This window comes from Colletes latitarsis, unplaced genomic scaffold (assembly GCF_051014445.1).
Source record: "Colletes latitarsis isolate SP2378_abdomen unplaced genomic scaffold, iyColLati1 scaffold0018, whole genome shotgun sequence".
Classification (NCBI taxonomy): domain Eukaryota; kingdom Metazoa; phylum Arthropoda; class Insecta; order Hymenoptera; family Colletidae; genus Colletes; species Colletes latitarsis.
Genome location: NW_027488369.1, coordinates 6,999,355 through 7,006,062, shown reverse-complemented (window position 1 = coordinate 7,006,062; position 6,708 = coordinate 6,999,355).

The window sequence follows — 6,708 nt, the reverse complement described above, 5'->3', positions numbered from 1 at the left end:
CTTCGTGATCCAAACCAGAAAAACCCCAGGATCTGTTAAACAAGTATGTGAAAAACGCTAAACTGTGAGCCTGATGAGGGCAAATCTTAGACCTAACCCAGACCTAAGATGCGTTATCCTCTAAAATATTTATCCAGACCAGGTTTCATTGAATGTTTCAGTGTGGTACCACTTTACTACGTGATCCAATGCAGAAATAGCCCAGGATCTAGGCATGAAGTATGAGAAATATGCGAAAGTAAGAGCCTGATGAGGGCAAATCCTAGACCTATCCCAGACCTAACTTGCGTTGTTCTCTAAGATATTGATGGAAACCAGGTTTAATTGACTGTTTCAGTGTTGTACTTCATTACTACGTGATCCAAACCCGAAAAAACCCAGGATCTTTCCAACATGTATGAGAAATATGCGAAAGAATGAGCCTGATGAGAGCAAATCCGAGACCTATCCTAGACCTAACATGAATTATTCTCTAAAATATTGATCGAAAACAGGTTTACTTGACTGTTTCAGTGTGGTCCTACATTACTACGTGATCCAAACCAGAAAAAACCCAGGATCCGTTCAACAAGTATGTGAAGAATGCGATAGTATGAGTCTGATGGGTGAAAATCCCAGGCCTACCCTAGACCTAACATGCGTTATCCTCTAAAATATTGATCGAATCCTGGTTTAATCGACTGTTTCAGTGTTGTACTTCATTACTACGTGATGCAATCCAGAAAAAGCCCAGGAGCTAGCCATCAAGTATGAGAAATATGCGAAAGAATGAGCCTGATGAGAGCAAATCCCAGGCCTAACCTAGACCTAACATGAATTATTCTCTAAAATATTGATCGAAACCAGGTTTAATTGACTGTTTCAGTGTGGTCCCACATTACTACGTGATCCAAACCAGAAAAAACCCAGGATCTGTTCAACATGTATGAGAAATATGCGAAAGAATGAGCCTGATGAGAGCAAATCCCAGACCTATCCTAGACCTAACATGAATTATTCTCTAAAATATTGATCGAAAACAGGTTTACTTGACTGTTTCAGTGTGGTCCCACATTACTACGTGATCCAAACCAGAAATAACCCAGGATCCGTTCAACAAGTTTGTGAAGAATGCGAAAGTATGAGTCTGATGCGTGAAAATCGCAGGCCTAACCTAGACCTAACATGCGTTATCCTCCAAAATATTGATCGAAACCTGGTTTAATCGACTGTTTCAGTGTGGTGCCACATTACTATGTGATCCAAACCAGAAAATAACCCAGGATCTGTTCAAGGAGTATGTGAAGTGTGCGAAAGTATGAGTCTGATGAGGTCAAATCCCAGACCTCTCCCAGACCTAACTTGCGCTTTCCTCTAAAATATTGATCGAAACCAGGTTTAATCGACTGTTTCAGTGTGGTACCACATTACTACGTGATCCAAACCAGAAAAAACCCAGGATCCGTTCAACAAGTATGTGAAGAATGCGATAGTATGAGTCTGATGGGTGAAAATCCCAGACCTAACCTAGACCTAACATGCGTTATCCTCTAAAATATTGATCCAAACCAGGTTTAATGGACTGTTTCAGCGTGGTACCACACTACTACGTGATCCAAACCAGAAAAAACCCAGGATCTGTTCAACAAGTGTGTGAAAGACGCGAAAGTATGAGCCTGATGAGGGCAAATCCCAGACATATCCCAGACCTAACTTGCGTTGTCCTCTAAGATATTGATGGAAACCAGGTTTAATTGACTGTTTCAGTGTTGTACTTCATTACTACGTGATGCAATCCAGAAAAAGCCCAGGAGCTAGCCATCAAGTATGAGAAATAAGCGAAAGAATGAGCCTGATGAGAGCAAATCCCAGGCCTAACCTAGACCTAGCATGAATTATTCTCTAAAATATTGATCGAAAACAGGTTTACTTGACTGTTTCAGTGTGGTCCTACATTACTACGTGATCCAAACCAGAAAAAACCCAGGATCCGTTCAACAAGTATGTGAAGAATGCGATAGTATGAGTCTGATGGGTGAAAATCGCAGGCCTAACCTAGACCTAACATGCGTTATCCTCCAAAATATTGATCGAAACCAGGTTTAATTGACTGTTTCAGTGTTGTACTTCATTACTACGTGATCCAAACCCGAAAAAACCCAGGATCTTTTCAACATGTATGAGAAATATGCGAAAGAATGAGCCTGATGAGAGCAAATCCGTGTCCTATCCTAGACCTAACATGAATTATTCTCTAAAATATTGATCGAAAACAGGTTTACTTGACTGTTTCAGTGTGGTCCTACATTACTACGTGATCCAAACCAGAAAAAACCCAGTATCCGTTCAACAAGTATGTGAAGAATGCGATAGTATGAGTCTGATGGGTGAAAATCCCAGGCCTACCCTAGACCTAACATGCGTTATCCTCTAAAATATTGATCGAATCCTGGTTTAATCGACTGTTTCAGTGTTGTACTTCATTACTACGTGATGCAATCCAGAAAAAGCCCAGGAGCTAGCCATCAAGTATGAGAAATATGCGAAAGAATGAGCCTGATGAGAGCAAATCCCAGGCCTAACCTAGACCTAACATGAATTATTCTCTAAAATATTGATCGAAACCAGGTTTATTTGACTGTTTCAGTGTGGTCCCACATTACTACGTGATCCAAACTAGAAAAAACCCAGGATCTGTTCAACATGTATGAGAAATATGCGAAAGAATGAGCCTGATGAGAGCAAATCCCAGACCTATCCTAGACCTAACATGAATTATTCTCTAAAATATTGATCGAAAACAGGTTTACTTGACTGTTTCAGTGTGGTCCCACATTACTACGTGATCCAAACCAGAAATAACCCAGGATCCGTTCAACAAGTTTGTGAAGAATGCGAAAGTATGAGTCTGATGCGTGAAAATCGCAGGCCTAACCTAGACCTAACATGCGTTATCCTCCAAAATATTGATCGAAACCTGGTTTAATCGACTGTTTCAGTGTGGTACCACATTACTATGTGATCCAAACCAGAAAATAACCCAGGATCTGATCAAGGAGTATGTGAAGTGTGCGAAAGTATGAGTCTGATGAGGTCAAATCCCAGACCTCTCCCAGACCTAACTTGCGCTTTCCTCTAAAATATTGATCGAAACCAGGTTTAATCGACTGTTTCAGTGTGGTACCACATTACTACGTGATCCAAACCAGAAAAAACCCAGGATCCGTTCAACAAGTATGTGAAGAATGCGATAGTATGAGTCTGATGGGTGAAAATCCCAGACCTAACCTAGACCTAACATGCGTTATCCTCTAAAATATTGATCCAAACCAGGTTTAATGGACTGTTTCAGCGTGGTACCACACTACTACGTGATCCAAACCAGAAAAAACCCAGGATCTGTTCAACAAGTGTGTGAAAGACGCGAAAGTATGAGCCTGATGAGGGCAAATCCCAGACATATCCCAGACCTAACTTGCGTTGTCCTCTAAGATATTGATGGAAACCAGGTTTAATTGACTGTTTCAGTGTTGTACTTCATTACTACGTGATGCAATCCAGAAAAAGCCCAGGAGCTAGCCATCAAGTATGAGAAATAAGCGAAAGAATGAGCCTGATGAGAGCAAATCCCAGGCCTAACCTTGACCTAGCATGAATTATTCTCTAAAATATTGATCGAAACCAGGTTTAATTGACTGTTTCAGTGTGGTCCCACATTACTACGTGATCCAAACGAGAAAAAACCCAGGATCCGTTCAACAAGTATGTGAAGAATGCGAAAGTATGAGTCTGATGAGGTCAAATCCCAGGCCTAACCTAGACCTAACATGCGTTATCCTCAAAAATATTGATCGAAACCTGGTTTAATCGACTGTTTCAGTGCGGTACCACATTACTATGTGATCCAAACCAGAAAATAACCCAGGATCTGTTCAACGAGAATGTGAAGTGTGCGAAAGTATGAGTCTGATGAGGTCAAATCCCAGACCATACCCAGACTTAACTTGCGTTATCCTCTAAAATATTGATCGAATCCAGGTTTAATCGACTGTTTCAGTGTGGTACCACATTGCTACGTGATCCAAACCAGAAAAAACCCAGGATCTAGCCATCAAGTATGTGAAGAATGCGAAAGTATGAGTCTGATGAGTGAAAATCCCAGGCCTAACCTAGACCTAACATGCGTTATCCTCAAAAATATTGATTGAAACCTGGTTTAATCGTCTGTTTCAGTAAGGTACCACATTACTACGTGATCCAAACTAGAAAAAACCCAGGATCTGTTCAACATGTATGAGAAATAAGCGAAAGAATGAGCCTGATGAGGGCAAATCCTAGACCTAACCCAGACCTAACATGCGTTAGCCTCTAAAATATTTATCAAGACCAGGTTTAATTGAATGTTTCAGTGAGGTACCACATTACTACGTGATGCAATCCAGAAAAAGCCCAGGATCTAGCCATCAATTTTGAGAAATATGCGAAAGAATGAGCCTGATGAGGGCAAATCCCAGACCTAGCCTTGACCTAACATGAATTATTCTCTAAAATATTGATCGAAACCAGGTTTAATTGACCGTTTCAGTGTGGTACCACATTACTACGTGATCCAAAACAGAAAAAACCCAGGAGCCGTTCAACAAGTATGTGAAAAATGCGAAAGTATGAGTCCGATCAGTGAAAATCTCAGGCCTTACCTAGACCAGCATGCGTTGTCCTCTAAAATATTGATGGAAACCAGGTTTCATTGTCTGTTTCAGTGTGGTGCTACATTACTACGTGATGCAATCCATAAAAAGCCCAGGATCTAGCCATCAAGTATGAGAAATATGCGAAAGAATGAGCCTGATGACAGCAAATCCCAGACCTAACCTAGACCTAACATGCTTTATCCTCTAAAATATTGATGGAAACCAGGTTTCATTGACTGTTTCAGTGTGGTACCATACTACTTTGTGATCCAAACCAGAAAAAACCTAGGATCTGTTCAACAAGTATGTGAAAAACGCGAAACTGTGAGCCTGATGAGGGCAAATCTTAGACCTAACCCAGACCTAAGATGCGTTACCCTCTAAAATATTTATCCAGACCAGATTTCATTGAATGTTTCAGTGTGGTACCACATTACTACGTGATCCAAACCAGAAAAAACCCAGGATCTGTTCAACAAGTGTGTGAAAGACGCGAAAGTATGAGCCTGATGAGGGCAAATCCCAGACATATCCCAGACCTAACTTGCGTTGTCCTCTAAGATATTGATGGAAACCAGGTTTAATTGACTGTTTCAGTGTTGTACTTCATTACTACGTGATGCAATCCAGAAAAAGCCCAGGAGCTAGCCATCAAGTATGAGAAATAAGCGAAAGAATGAGCCTGATGAGAGCAAATCCCAGGCCTAACCTAGACCTAGCATGAATTATTCTCTAAAATATTGATCGAAAACAGGTTTACTTGACTGTTTCAGTGTGGTCCTACATTACTACGTGATCCAAACCAGAAAAAACCCAGGATCCGTTCAACAAGTATGTGAAGAATGCGATAGTATGAGTCTGATGGGTGAAAATCGCAGGCCTAACCTAGACCTAACATGCGTTATCCTCCAAAATATTGATCGAAACCAGGTTTAATTGACTGTTTCAGTGTTGTACTTCATTACTACGTGATCCAAACCAGAAAATAACCCAGGATCTGATCAAGGAGTATGTGAAGTGTGCGAAAGTATGAGTCTGATGAGGTCAAATCCCAGACCTCTCCCAGACCTAACTTGCGCTTTCCTCTAAAATATTGATCGAAACCAGGTTTAATCGACTGTTTCAGTGTGGTACCACATTACTACGTGATCCAAACCAGAAAAAACCCAGTATCCGTTCAACAAGTATGTGAAGAATGCGATAGTATGAGTCTGATGGGTGAAAATCCCAGGCCTACCCTAGACCTAACATGCGTTATCCTCTAAAATATTGATCGAATCCTGGTTTAATCGACTGTTTCAGTGTTGTACTTCATTACTACGTGATGCAATCCAGAAAAAGCCCAGGAGCTAGCCATCAAGTATGAGAAATATGCGAAAGAATGAGCCTGATGAGAGCAAATCCCAGGCCTAACCTAGACCTAACATGAATTATTCTCTAAAATATTGATCGAAACCAGGTTTATTTGACTGTTTCAGTGTGGTCCCACATTACTACGTGATCCAAACTAGAAAAAACCCAGGATCTGTTCAACATGTATGAGAAATATGCGAAAGAATGAGCCTGATGAGAGCAAATCCCAGACCTATCCTAGACCTAACATGAATTATTCTCTAAAATATTGATCGAAAACAGGTTTACTTGACTGTTTCAGTGTGGTCCCACATTACTACGTGATCCAAACCAGAAATAACCCAGGATCCGTTCAACAAGTTTGTGAAGAATGCGAAAGTATGAGTCTGATGCGTGAAAATCGCAGGCCTAACCTAGACCTAACATGCGTTATCCTCCAAAATATTGATCGAAACCTGGTTTAATCGACTGTTTCAGTGTGGTACCACATTACTATGTGATCCAAACCAGAAAATAACCCAGGATCTGATCAAGGAGTATGTGAAGTGTGCGAAAGTATGAGTCTGATGAGGTCAAATCCCAGACCTCTCCCAGACCTAACTTGCGCTTTCCTCTAAAATATTGATCGAAACCAGGTTTAATCGACTGTTTCAGTGTGGTACCACATTACTACGTGATCCAAACC